Source organism: Panthera pardus, unplaced genomic scaffold, assembly GCF_024362965.1.
Source record: "Panthera pardus isolate Hobbes unplaced genomic scaffold, ASM2436296v1 HiC_scaffold_3, whole genome shotgun sequence".
Lineage (NCBI taxonomy): Eukaryota > Metazoa > Chordata > Mammalia > Carnivora > Felidae > Panthera > Panthera pardus.
In genome coordinates this window covers 54,443,362-54,457,920 of record NW_026526876.1, presented here as the reverse complement: position 1 = coordinate 54,457,920, position 14,559 = coordinate 54,443,362, and the positions used below count along the sequence as shown (strand labels likewise).

Below are 14,559 nucleotides of genomic sequence, written 5' to 3'. Positions count from 1 at the left end.
GAGAGGGAGAGTAAGAACCCCAAGCAGGCTTCGTGCTGTCAGCACAGACCCGGACTTGGGGCTCAAGCCCACAAACCATGAGATCACAACCTGAGCCGAAATCAAAAGTTGGATGCTTAACCGACTGAGTCACCCAGGCGCCCTGCTAATGCTCTTTAAATACCCTTAATAAGTACTAGGTTGAACCTGTGTAATTGCCATTATTGGCAATTTAATATGGTTTAACCCTAATAGTATTTTGGTATGGCAGTTAAAACATGGTTAATGGCTTTTGCCAATACTGTTTGATAGTTGTTGAATAATTGATATTCTGTTAAAATAAAGCCTTGACTATTGAATAAATGCCATTTTGGAAAACATTTTAAAAACTTCAGCTTGGTTTCTCTTTTTAAGAAGATATTATATTATATATGGGGGTGCCTGTGTGGCTCGGTCAGTTAAGTGTTGACTTTGGCTCAGGTCATGCATCTCATGTTTCGTGAGTTTGAGCCCCACATTGGGCTCTGTGCTGTGACAGTGCACTACACGGAGCCTGCTTGGGATTCTCTCTCTCCCCCACCTTCTCTCTCAGCCCCTTCCCTGCTCAGGTACTCTGTTTCTCAAAATAAATAAACTTAAAAAAAAAAAGAAAATGTATGAAAGAATTTCATTAAGTATAAATTGCTATGCAATTATAAATTATTTTATAATTGCTTATGACTGTGGAAATACAGTTAATTAATTTGCAAAGTTTTGCTTTCAAAGCTTGATTCCTTACAAACATTTGTTGAGTGCTAAGACCCTATGCCTGGTTCTAGAGAAGCAAAGAAATCAGTTCAGTGTTTGCCTAAAGAGGTCAGTGTGGTACTAGAGATAGCATATATATAATTACTTAAAAAGAATGTGAGAGGCAGCACAAGGTAGCATCAGTGATTTTTCAAATTTATCTTAACAGTGGAAACTTTCCCCCAAAAATCTCTTATGCAGAAACTCAATATATAAGCAGATAAAATAGAATTTTGCCTACCTGGCCTCCTCTCTGTTCACATGCCTGCTGTTTGAAACCATTGCTGTGGGAGTCCAAAGCAAACCTGGCTTGAATCCTGGCCCTGCCACTATCCAGCTGTTTAACCTTGGATACATGACTTCTTTATCTGTTGAACGAGGATATTAGTTTTTTTGCTGGGTATTGTAGGAATTAAACATTTTAGGAAAGAGGTGTAGCATGTCATGTCGGTAAATGGTAATTAGGATTATAACATAGATGGCACCGTGAGACTTTAAAAAAGAAGAAACCTACTTCTGACAAGGGGGGTGGGTTAGCCAGGGAGGGCCTCACAGAGGTAGTGATATACTGCTTTCAGGCTGAATCTTGAAGGGGAGGAAAATTGCAAAACATGGTAAAGGGTGTGTACCCCAAATAAAACATTTTAATAATGAAGACTTGGACATGTGGAATCTGCCTCATTACACCTTTTTGGAGATAATGACCTCACCTGTGTTCTAGGTAGCATTTCCTTACATTCTTTGACTCACATTTTAGTATTAGTCTGGGTCGGGCCAGGCCAGAGTAAGAATCACTAACTTTCTTTAGCTAGCTAGTTAAACTGATTACTTAACTAAAGGAAAAAAAGTACCCTAAACCTGAATTTGTAAACCATGCCTTGGTTATAATGTAATGGTGCATTTACAGGGAAGTCCTTCCTTTTTTAAAAAAATTTTTACTCATTTTTTGAGAGAGAGAAAGAACAAGCTGGGGAAGGTCAGAGAGAGAGAGGGAGAGAAATCCTAAGCAGTCTCTGTGCTGTCAGCACAGAGCCAGACATGGGGCTCAAACTCACAAACCGTGAGAGCGTGACCTAAGCGAAAACTGAGTCAGATGCTCAACTGACTGAGCCACCCAGGCACCCCATAGGCAAGTCCTTCCTAAATGCAATTGCATTAGTGTGTTGGGAATTAGGAATCTTTTTTTTTTTTTTTTTTTTTTTTTTGGGAATTAGGAATCTTTATGTCCTCCTCTGAGGTCTTAGTATGTAGGTAAGGGTTGTTTTTTGCCTGAGATTGCAGTTAATGGGACTGCTGCTATGGATAAATTGCAGGTAGATATTTGCTTTAGATTTTTTGGAAAGAGAGCTAGAATGTTAGTTTCTAGGAAAAACTATTGAATCATTATTATTATTATTATTATTATTATTTTATGTTATTTATTTTTGACAGAGAGAGAGAGAGAGAATGTGAGCGGGGAAGGGGCAGAGAGACAGGGGGGCGGACAGAGGATCCAAAGTGGGCTCTGTGCTGAGAGCAGAGAGCCCAATGCAGGGCTCGAACTCACTGAGCTGAAGTTGGAAGCTTAATCGACTGAGCCACCCAGGTGCTCTTAGTGAATCATTATTGGATACTTTTTTCTACCTCAGCAATGAAGGATTTTTCTTTTTATATAAATCCGATTTTATTTGTTTTTAATTTATATCTTGTTTATTTTTTTATTTTTAGGTTTTGGAGAGAGCACGCACAAGCCAGGGAGAGTGGGGGGTTGAAGTGGAGAGAGAGAAAGAGAGAGATTTATTTTGAGAGAGACAGAGATGGTATGGGGGGGGGGGGAGGCACAGAGAGAGAGAGAGAGAGAGAGAGAGAGAGAGAGAATCCCAAGCAGGCTCCGTGTTCAGTGCAGAGCCCGACAGGAGGCTCAATCAACTGTGGGATTCTGACTGAGCCAAAATCAAGAGTTGGATGTTCAACCTACTGAGCCATCCAGGTGTACCTATGACAATCAGATTTTAGACAAAACATTTCAGTGTGATAGACAAATACATTGAAGGAGTATTAAAGTGGGGGAGATATAGAAAGAAATTAAGGTATAGATACATAAAATCATATAACACTTAGTGTATACCAGTCAGTGTTGTAAGTACTTTACATGTAATCAACTCTTTTAATCTGTCTGACAGTTCTGTGAAAGAGATACTATTAGTAAAAGTAGCCTGTATCAGTTAACTTAATTTGTTTGGCTAAGGGAGTTTGCAAACTATGGCTGGCAAACCAAATCCTGCCTCTGCTACTTATTTTTGTACAGCCTGTGAGCTGAGCTGAGCATGGTTTTTACAATTTTTAATGGTTGAAAAAGCAAAAGAATATTTTGTAAAATTTGATTTTAAAAAATTGCATGAAATTCAATGTCCGTAAAATTTTAGGAACAGAAACAACCTATTTCTTTTCACATTGGGTTTTTTTAATCATCTTTTTTTTTTTTAAGTTTTTATTTAAAAATTCCAGTTAACATACAGTGTAATACTAGTTTCAGGTGTACAGTATAGTGATTCAACACTTAAATACATCACCCTGTGCTTATCACAAGTACACTCCTTAATCTCCATCACCTATTTAACCACAAACCTGTTTCTTGGTTTGCCTCTCTCTTTTTCCCCCTTTGCTCATTTGTTTCTTAAATTCCACATATGAGTGAAATTGTACAGTATTTGTCTTTCTTTGGCTTATTTCACTTAGCATAATACTCTCTAGCTTCATCTGTGTCCTTGCAAATGGCTTTTACATATTGTTTATTGTTGTTTTCTTGCTACAGAAACTCTTAAGGTTAGCAAAACCTAAAATATTTACTTTCTGGCTCATTACAGAAAGTTTGCTTACCCCCTGGTCTAGGTAAATAGGGGAGAAGATATGATTAAAATAAAAGGTGGGGCGCCTGGGTGGCTCACTTGGTTAAGTGTCCAACTCCTGGTTTTGGCTCAGGTCATGATCTGTCTCACAGTCCTTGAGTTTGAGCACTGCATTGGCTCTTCGCTGACAGTGTGGGAGCCTGCTTGGGATTCTCTCCCACTCTCTGTGCCTCCTCCCGCCTCCCATACCATCTCTGTCTCTCTCAAAATAAATCAATAAACTTAAAACAAATTGTTTAAAAATAAAAGGTAATAAAATTAATATAGATGCAAAAGAATGTGTCTTTATTAGAACATACCAGGAAGACTAGTTATATAATGAATAAGTCAGCTGTATTTTCTTCTTGAAAAATTTTTTAGAAATCTTCAACAGAAGCTTAACTGTAATGAAAAATGCTTGCTTATTTCAAAATGTTGGACTGATGTCTTTTTCCTATTAATATCTCTTCAAGGTATATCTGAGGAGTCTTGTAAATATGTATATTATGTTGTTTGTTTTTGTTTTTTTTTTGAGAGAGAAAGAAAGTGCATGTGTGTGTGCTCGCGCGCATGTGGAGGGGAGGGGCAGAGGAAGAAAGAGAATCTTAAGCAGGTTCCATGCCCAGGGTGAAGCCCAATGGAGGAATCCATCTCAAGACTGAGATCATGACCTGAGCCGAAATCAAGGGTTAGATGCTTAACAGACTGAACCACCCAGGCGCCCCTTGTAAATATTTTTTTGAATTTGAGTGGCAGTTGGAATTATCAATTAAATCTGAGTACCTGGACCTTGTAATTTGATTTTTGCCGTTAGAGCCCAGATATCATTTTCTGACACTGATGATTTCTTGATGAAATATTCATAATTTTGCTTTTGACCCTCTAGGACTGGCTGTGGTTTATACTGTTGAGGGTATGGTTCTCTACTGAGGATGTGCATCAGAATCACTTGGAGACATTTAAAAAATTTAGATGCCTCCTCAGAATCTCTGGATAAGGCCCTTTACCATAATTATCTTTAGGAAATTCTTCAAGTGGTTCTAATGTACACTCCTGGTTACTTCCTTCTTCAACTATTTTAATAAGTCCAATTTGACAAAAATATGTGTGTGACATTTATTGTTCTGTTTCCCATAGATGTTTTTCAATCTAAAGAATCATTGTCTAAACTGATACAAACTTGCAGAGGTCAGTGGCATCCGTTTGTTGAATTCATTTTCTTTTGATGTTACTTAATCATCTAATAGAATGCAAGTTGAAAGATATTTATATTAGAGAGCAAGAAGTATAATTCAGTATTCTTCATTTTTATAAGATATTTATTTGGCATCATGGAATCCCAGAGATTCTGGAAATAATGAATTTGATAAAGTAAAACACAACTTACAGGAAACAAACATTTTTAGGAGGAATAATTTATTTATATTTGAGAACCATTTTGTTTTGTCAGTGTTCTTATCAGGCTGTGTGTCTGTAAAATAACCATATAAATAGATGTTTTTGTTTTCATTTAAGTAAATTTACAAGAAAAAAAATGACCCACAAATCTCTAAAATCATATTAAAACAAGAAATGTTTGTCTTTTTTCACATTCCCTTTTACTGTTGATAGGCATGCACTGTTGTACCATACAGAACAGCTGGTTTGCGATGAAAAGCACTGGAAACTATATACAATAAAATCCAAGTAAATCAGAATTTGTTTCTTTGGAACCTTCAGCTGTTCAAAGTGGCTACATGCCTTAAGTCAAAGAAGAGAAGGAAACCTTTATTTGTTTGTTTGTTTGTTTGTTTATTTAAATGCTTATTTATTAGAGAGAGAGAGAGAGGGAGTACCAGCAAAGCCTGGGAGGGGCAGAGAGAGAGGAAGACACAGAATCTGAAACAGGCTCCAGGCTCTGGGCTGTCAGCACAGAGCCCGATGTGGGACTCAAACCCACGAACCGTGAGATCATGACCTGAGTCAAAGTTGGACACGTAACCGACTGAGCCACCCAGGTGCTCTGGAAACTTTTTTTTAATCCGTGAAGAAGCAGTATTAGAGCACTCATCAACAAGTAAATACTGCTCTGATGAAGGTTATATCTAGCATGTTTGATGGGTGTGCCATGGGAATGTGAAGATGCATCCTGATCAATGTCCATAAAGGGAGAACTAAGAAATGGTGAGGGAGACAGGCCAAGAAAGAAGAAACCGGGAGGAAAAAAAAGAGGAAGCATCAGCAGTAATGAGATGGTGCTTATAAATTCTAATGGTAGTGAATATCAAAAACTTCGTGGAGAGTATGATGAAAATAAAGAGGGGGTAGGATGAGTTCTCAGTTACCTATTTTGCATGTCAGTAGCCCTTATTTGGATATCTTTCTTGTTTGTTGTAGGTTGGAAGCAGTTTTTTACTTTTGGTAACCCTTGAAGGTTTTAATTTGCCTGGAGGGTATCCAGGGTGTAGAGTTTGAGCACTGTGAGGGGTGAAGAGTATTCATTCAAGTAGAGTTCATTGACCAAGTCTATAATAATAAAGGCTGCTATATTACAACAGAACTGAGGATATGGGGATATATTAGGGTACTCCAGAGAAAGAGAACCAACAGAATGTTATATATATGTTTAAAAGGAAAAAGTAACAATCTCTCTCTGTGTGTCTCTGTCTCTCTGTCTCTGACTCTTGGGGCGGGGGGGGGGGGTTGGTTAGATTTTAAGGAATTGGCTTACATGATTGTGAAGGTTGGCAAGTCCAGAATTTACAGGGTAGGCTGCCTGGATGGAGATCCAGGGAAAAGTTCAGTTGCATCTAGAGTCCAAAGACAGTCTGCTGTCAAAATTCCCTCTTCCTCAGGGGTAATGTAGGTCTTTTCTCCTCAGGTGTTCAACTGCTTGGATGAAACCCATCTACATTATGAGGTTGGGGGGAGTGGGTAATCTGCTTTACTCAAAGTCAGCTGATTTAAATGTTAATCTCGTCTAAAAAATGCCTTCATAGCAATATCTAAACAAGTGCTTGACCAAATATCTGGGTACTGTGGCCTGGCCAAGTTGACACATAAAATTAACCATCACGGGAGGTATAATAGAAACCATCTCATAGCATGATTTCAGTCTTGTAGTGACAAGCAAAAAACAAAGGCAAAAAAGATTGATCCTAAGATGGGCATCTAGATATGATTTATATTGTGTTACTTAAGTCTAAGTCTGTTGGATTTCAAAGTTCAAAAACTATTTCTGCTTTGTTTCTTTAGATTCATAATCTAGCTATGGAGCATCTGTTTGCAACACTTGCCTTTAATATTAGAGTTACTAGGGTTGAGATTGGTAGGAATAATTTTCAGTGAAAAAGTGGTATCTTAATTATTGGCCAAAGGCTAACTGAAAAATGCAAGATATTTTATATGTACCCAGATACTTATCTGATAAGTGATTTAAATCTTTCAAATTGAGATGTAGTTGTTGGCTGTAACTGATAGAAAGTGAGGAGGTGGTGTAGCTGTTTGAAGACTTTTACTTTTTCAGTGAACTGTGTGCCTGAGCTTAGTCTGTCCCTCAGTGATGAATCAACCTAGTCTTGTTTTTGTTATGGCCTGCCAACACTAAGTCCCAATGAATCATGGGCCTCCAGGCTGAAGCAGAGTAAGAACAAGTAGACATTAAAGCCCAGATGTTTGATTAAAAACAATCAGTGATCTAATATTTTCAAATTGTGGGCATGGGAGAAGCTTTATACTTAATTTTTCACACAGAGCACAAGATACTGCAAGGAATTAAAATTTTGGTTAATTTTACCACCTTCATTTTTATTAGAAAATGATTTCAGAACTCTAGAAACTTATCTCTGTAGATGGGAAAGTAAGGAAATTATAAAGATTGATTTAAGGAAATGAAGGTCCTCTTAGGTCCTTTTTATATGTGATCTCATGGATTTAAACTATATACTGGGGTATTTTTCAGCATATTCAGTGCATTGACTTCATAGATAAGTTTATTTCTTTTTTAATTATTTGCATTGCTGTATAGCACTAATGATGCAATTTTAAGTATTTTTACCTAGAATAATACTCAGACTCCAATATTGAGAATTTAAAGAAACATATAATCTGGTATTAAGTCTGATGTCGTGTTAAGGAGCATCATCATGATAAAGTGATAATTTTCAGGAACTCTCAAAATACCCACCACTAGTTCTTTAAGTGAGAGATGTTCCTTCTTTTAGCCCATACCATGGGAACTGTGCAAATCAAAACACATATGTATGTTCTGATAGGTTAGTTACACATAGATCAGAATGATTTGGATGGTGCAGACAGTTCAGAGACAGCGAGGGGAAAAGAACATGGCACAAGTGAAAAAAAAATTGTTTTCCAGAGGGCAAGACCGTGTGTGTTTTGGGAGAGGATTGTTTCAGTTTTCATTTCTCAAAATTTATAGAACATCAGTCATGTGGCACTAACCAGATCATACACATTCTTCATTATACTATATAAAATTGTCAAAAATTAAGTAACAAATGAAAAGATGGTCAACGTCGCTCCTTATCAGGGAAATACAAATCAAAACCACACTCAGGTATCACCTCACGCCAGTCAGAGTGGCCAAAATGAACAAATTAGGAGACTATAGATGCTGGAGAGGATGTGGAGAAACGGGAACCCTCTTGCACTGTTGGTGGGAATGCAAATTGGTGCAGCCGCTCTGGAAAGCAGTGTGGAGGTTCCTCAGAAAATTAAAAATAGACCTACCCTATGACCCAGCAATAGCACTGCTAGGAATTTATCCAAGGGATACAGGAGTACTGATGCATAGGGGCACTTGTACCCCAATGTTTATAGCAGCACTCTCAACAATAAGCCAAATTATGGAAAGAGCATAAATGTCCATCAACTGATGAATGGATAAAGAAATTGTGGTTTATATACACAATGGAATACTACGTGGCAATGAGAAAGAATGAAATATGGCGTTTTGTAGCAACGTGGATGGAACTGGAGAGTGTGATGCTAAGTGAAATAAGCCATACAGAGAAAGACAGATACCATATGGTTTCACTCTTATGTGGATCCTGAGAAACTTAACAGAAACCCATGGGGGAGGGGAAGGAAAAAAAAAAAAAAAAGAGGTTAGAGTGGGAGAGAGCCAAAGCATAAGAGCCTCTTAAAAACTGAGAAGAAACTGAGGGTTGATGGGGTGTGGGAGGGAGGTGAGGGTGGTGGATGGGTATTGAGGAGGGCACCTTTTGGGATGAGCACTGGGTGTTGTATGGAAACCAATTTGACAATAAATTTCATATATTAAAATAAATAAATAAATAAATAAATAAATAAATAATAAATAAATAAATAAAACTAAAAAAAAAAATTAAGTAACAAGAACTTTGATAAGAAAACTTGTGTCATGGGGCACCTGGGTGGCTCAGTTGGTTGGGTGTCTGACTCCTGGTTTTGGCTCAGGTCATGGTCCCAGCTTGGTGGGATCTAGCCCCTTGCCGGGCTCCACACTGAGCATGGAGCCTGCTTAAGGTATTCATTCTCTCTCTCTCTTTCCCTCCCCCCCCTCCTTCTCTCTCCCCCCACCCTTCCTCTCCCCCTCTGTCCCTCTCCCCTGCTCTCTCTCTCTAAAATAAAATTAAAAAAAAATTTAAAAACCAGTTTATTAAGTAGGAACATTATGACATACAACATGAATAGACGACTTGATGTCTTTTTTGTTGGATGCCGGTTATCCTGTGCTCTTTAAAAAACCTTGGTCCGATTCTTTTGAAACATAATATGTGGCCAGCATAACTAAGAAAGTAGCTTTTAGTTTTCTAAGTCAAATTGAGATCTTAATTCATTAAATTATAGACAATAATTTTTTCATCCTTTTTTACCACCATGTAAAAAAAAAAAGGTTAGCTTTATTTTGCTTAATTGAATTATTGTGTACGAAATCTATGTAAGGATATTAGGATAAAATGATAAAAATAGTTGTAAGTATCAAGACGGGCATATTTGTAATATGAAATAGTAACGCAGTTTAATAAAATATCTTACGTCCCATTATTGACTTTGAGAAAAATTCTATTTTTTGTTACTTTGCTATAAACCTAATGATTTGTAGAGTACCATGTAGCATGCAGTTAATTGGGAAACAACAAATTTTATTGAACTCGTGAAAATTAACTGTTGTGCAAAGGTACTCAGTAAATCTTGATTGACAGTAGTTTCTGCCTTGCTTCATTGCTGTATGTGGACAATATTGTTTGGATTAGGATTAAGAGCTATAATTTAATATGTGCTATTCAAGCAAGGTAGATAATCTGCTAACCCTTTTTAAATAAAGCATTGTCAAGTGACAATTTCATGAGAGCAGGAGCCACTGGAGCCAGCTGGAGCCATACTCCAGTTACTGTAGTATATGACTTTGGTGGCTCTCCTTTTTTTTTTTTTTTTTTTTTTTAAGTTTATTTACTTTGAAAGAGAGCTGTGGAGGGGTGGAGAGAGGGACAGAGAGAGAATCCTAAGCAGGCTCCATACTGCCAGCACAAAGCCTGATGCAGGGCTTGAACTCAAGAACTGTGAGATCATGACCTGAGCTGAAATCAAGAGTTGGATGCTTAACCGAGTGGGCCACCCAGGTGCCCCTTTTTGGTGGCTCTGCTAAACTCTTAGATCTACATATAATAATAAATAAATCTGATGATTTCTACTTTTTATGCTAATGTGTACTGTTATTTTTATGTTTTCCCTTACACACATCCTTTATTTTCTGTATTTTCCTATTTCATAAACTCAGGGTTGGTAGGTAACAATGTACAAAATAAATTCTTAATGAAATAGGTCATAAAGCTTGTTTAGATAAGTGTGAAACCTATGTTGTTAACACATGGAAACTGAAAAAGAAAATAATGTATTTTTTAATGTTTGTTTATTTTTAAAATTTGAAAGTTATGTTGAGAGAGAGGCAGAGAGAGCGAGCTGGGAAGGGGGCAGAGAGAGTGACAGACTGCATTGACAGTGCAAGCCTGGGCTCGAACCCAGGAACCATGAGATCGTGACCTGAGTTGAAACCAAGAGCTTAACCAACTGAGCCACCCAGGTGCCCCTCCCCCTTTCCTCTTTCTTTGGTGAGGTACTTAACACAGGCAGTAAACATTTTTGCCTAGGAGAGTTGCATTTGTGTAGTAGATAAGCAGGTGTAACATTAGAATATACAATGGTTAAGAATTCTTCATTCCAAAAAACCTACTGAAGCTTCAGTTTCTAGTGCTTAGGCAACACAGATCCCATCTCTAAGAATGTCTGGATGTTGACATGCAAATGAATAAATGAGACTCCTCTTTGAAATATGTTTGTAATATATACAAGTAGCTTAGAAGGGATTATTGAAGTGCTGCCAAAATACATTTCAAAATGTTAAGTCTTTTCATTCATTATGTTGACTTTTAGAAGGATTTGTAAACTGCCTTAAAATGCATAGTAATAGTTTATATGTGCTTCTTTGAGGGAAGAGGTCTTGACTTTATTGACACTCCCTCCCCTCCAAAAAAAAAAAAAAAAAGATTAAGAATTCTTTTACCAGGTGGTATGAAAATATTGCTTGGTTTATTTGTACTGTTGGTTATAAGTATGGATTGTTCATTGCAACATATTCTAAACTGTTTTGCTCCATTTGAAAACCATTTATTTGTGTTGTCATGTGGTATTTTGCAATTATATATTAAAATATTACGCTGAAAGTTAACAGAAGGTAAATCAGAAATACTTTATATTCTTAGGTATAATAGCTCAATTACACTTGTGATTTCTGATAGCCATATATTATATATGTAGGAAATTGATAGAGGATGAAATAAGTAGATATTATCTACTTATTTCTGGGAATGTTAGATGAATTACTCAGGGTTATAGAGTTGATGACAGACTTAAACCCACATCTTCTTAATATGCATCTAGTGCTCATCATATTCATTGTCTCTCTTTACCATTTGTCATCAATACTTACCTTATGATAAAAAAGTTATTAACATATAGTTAATAATAACATAAAGATAATAATAGCTAATAACAAATTAGGAAGTCTTAGATTTAATCATCCTATTTTGTATTCTCTGATTACAGCCTTCGGGTGTTCTCCCAGAATATAGAGACCTCTGCTTTCTTGATCCCTCTACTCTCAATTTGCCTTTCCTGTTTTCAGTTTCTATACAATGCAGTTTAAGCTCTTAGATCCATTATTTTGACTCTCATCATCCATTCATCGCACAAACCTAGCAGACCCTCAACCCAACCCTGGATCTCTAAATGTGTGATTTTGTGTCTTCAGGCAGAGCTTATATATTTGCTAAACAAGAATCACATACCTTTGTAGATGAGGACCACTAAAAATTCAGTCTCCAATCTAAAAAAATGTACTTCCTATTCCATTTCTTTGTCCTCATTCTTCACAGCAGCTGTTTCAAGTCTCTAAACTTAATGCTTTCTTTCTTACTACCCCTACTCAGCAAATGACCTTACTTCCTATTTACTCAAAGTATAATAAAACATATTTGCATCTATTTTTGAGAGAAAGTGTGAGCAGGGGAGGGGCAGAGAGAGAGGGAGACACGGAATCCGAAGCAGGCTCCAGGCTCTGAACTGTCAGCACAAAGCCCAACGCGGGGCTTGAACTCACCAACTGTGAGATCATGACCTGAGCTGAAGTCGAACACTTGACCAACTGAGCCACCCAGGCGCCCCTCCTTTCTTTCTAACACAGTGGAAGAGGCGACCCATCTGTATGTGTAAGACTTCTCCTTGTGGGATCTCATTCCTTTCTCATCCTCTTCCCTTAGTTCCTTGTTTCATTAAGTATTCCCCTCTTCTGGTTTTAAAAACAGACTTTATTATAGAACATGTCAGTACATAAATAAAGTTAGAGAATACTGTAATGAATCCTCTTTGTACCATTACCCAGCTTCAACAGTTACCAACCAAGATCAGTCGTGTTTCCTGTATCTTCCATGCACACTCTTTCCACCCCAGTGTTTGTTTTTTTTTAAAGATTTTATTTTTAAGTAATCTCTACACCCAGTGTGGGGCTCAAACTCACAACCTCGAGATTAAGAGCCACATGCTCCACTGACTAATAAGCAAGCTAGGTGTCCCACCACTCACATTTTTTCATGCATATTCCAGACATAACATTTTATTGATAAATTTTTTGTTGTATATTTCTAAAAGATTTTTAAAAATAAGCACAATACCACATTGACTCTTGAAAAATTCATAATTATTCTTTAATATCATCAGACATCCATCCAGTGTTCATTGTCCCCCAATTTTTGTTCATTGATTTGCAGGTTTTTTTTAAGTTTATCATTTATTTGAGAGAGCGAGTGAGCACAAGCGGGAAAAGGGCAGAGAGAGAGGGAGACAGAATCCCAAGCAGGCTCTGCGCCATCAGCACAGAACTTAATGCAGGACTCAAACTCACAAACTGTGAGATCATGACCTGACCCAAGATCAAGGGTTGGATACTTAACCGACTCCACTACCCAGGCACCCCAGCAGTTGCTTACTCTTCAGTTTTTTTAAAATCCAGATATAAATAAGGTCTGTAAATTGCACTTGGTTGATATGTCACTTGTGTCTTTTAATCTATAGGTTTCCCTTTTGACTTTTTTTCTTCCTTTCCTTGGAATTTGAGAAAACTGGGTCATTTATTTTATAAGACTTTTTACAGTATTTTATAAGGCTTCACAGCTATTGGTGGTTATATCCCCATGATGTCTTTAACATATTCCTCTTTCCTCTGTACTTCTTGCAAATAGATGGTTGGAGCCAGAGACTTAAACAGATTCAGATTTGATTTGAAGCAAGAATATTTTATAGGTGGTTTAGTGTTATTTTGTCAAGGGATATATCGTGTCTGGTTGTCTGTTTGCCTTTGGTTGATTAGGGGGTGAAAATATTGATATTAAAATTCTTCATTCCCTTCTTCATTTCTCCTGTGTCATTTTTTCCTCCACCAGTAGCATTTAAGCATCTCATTTGCTTGAGAAAAACTCCTTTTCAGCATTTCCAGCTATTTCTAAGATACTTATTTATGGTACTATCTTTACTTCATCTCCCTCATCAGCTAATTTAAACATGGTTTCTGCATGTTAAACCATATCCTTATCATTTTACTGAAACCATTCTCATCAAGGTTATCAGAGCTCTAGTCTGAATGGAGCAGACCCATTTCAGACCTTATTTTGCTTAATAGTTGGATACTTTTGGATATTGTTGATTGCCTCTTCTTCATGAAATACTCCCTTGGCTTCTGTGACATACTCTCTCCTGTTTTTATTTTTTCCTCTTTGACTCCTTCTCTTAGCCTCCGTTGTAGACTTTTTTTTTTTTTTTTTTTTAAGTGTTGGTGTTGTTCCGCCTGGCTCTACTAGTCCCTCTGCTCATCTAGCTCTATGCGTTCTCCGTGGGTCCTCCATTGTCATGGGCTTCAGTTATACCATCCCTAAGCTGATAAGTACCAGACCTTTTTTTTTTTTTGTAGGTCAGTTCTCTTCAGGGCAGACTTGTTTGTACTACTCCCTACTAAAAATCTCAGGCACCTTGGAATCAACATACCGAAAATGGAGTAAGTCCTACTTTCCTCATCCCCTCACACACAGGAATTTGCTGTTCAACTTAGTTCTAAGCCAGAAATCTCTGCAAGTTATCCTTGACTCCTTGCCTGACCTTTCTCACCTTCTTGCTACCCACATCTAGTCACCAATCCTGTAAGACCTGGTAAATGATTTAAATCCATCTAATTCTCTTCATTCACTACTGCTATGCTACTGTGAATCTCCATCATCTATCACCTTCATTACTGTAAGTCTCCTGTCTGGTCTCTTCCTTTCCTGTCTTTTAGGTCCATTCTTCACTATATAAGCAAGAATAGTTTTTATGAAAAACTTACCTAAAGGCACCCCATTGT

At 37.4% G+C, this 14,559-nt stretch overlaps 1 protein-coding gene across 3 annotated transcripts in view; it reads left to right on the top strand.

Moving 5' to 3' along the window:
* Nucleotides 1-14,559, top strand: part of PAFAH1B1 (platelet activating factor acetylhydrolase 1b regulatory subunit 1) — a 77,571-nt gene that overhangs the window by 19,390 nt on the left and 43,622 nt on the right. Inside the window, exon 2 of one of the 3 annotated variants that reach the window (XM_053893084.1) lies at nt 14,134-14,217. The exons of 1 other annotated variant lie outside the window; for it this stretch is intronic. The gene's annotated coding sequence lies outside the window, so the exon portion shown is untranslated. Of the gene's footprint in view, nt 1-4,799; nt 4,821-14,133; nt 14,218-14,559 lie in introns of those variants that run through there. One more of the 3 variants, XM_053893085.1, reaches the window with a different exon arrangement.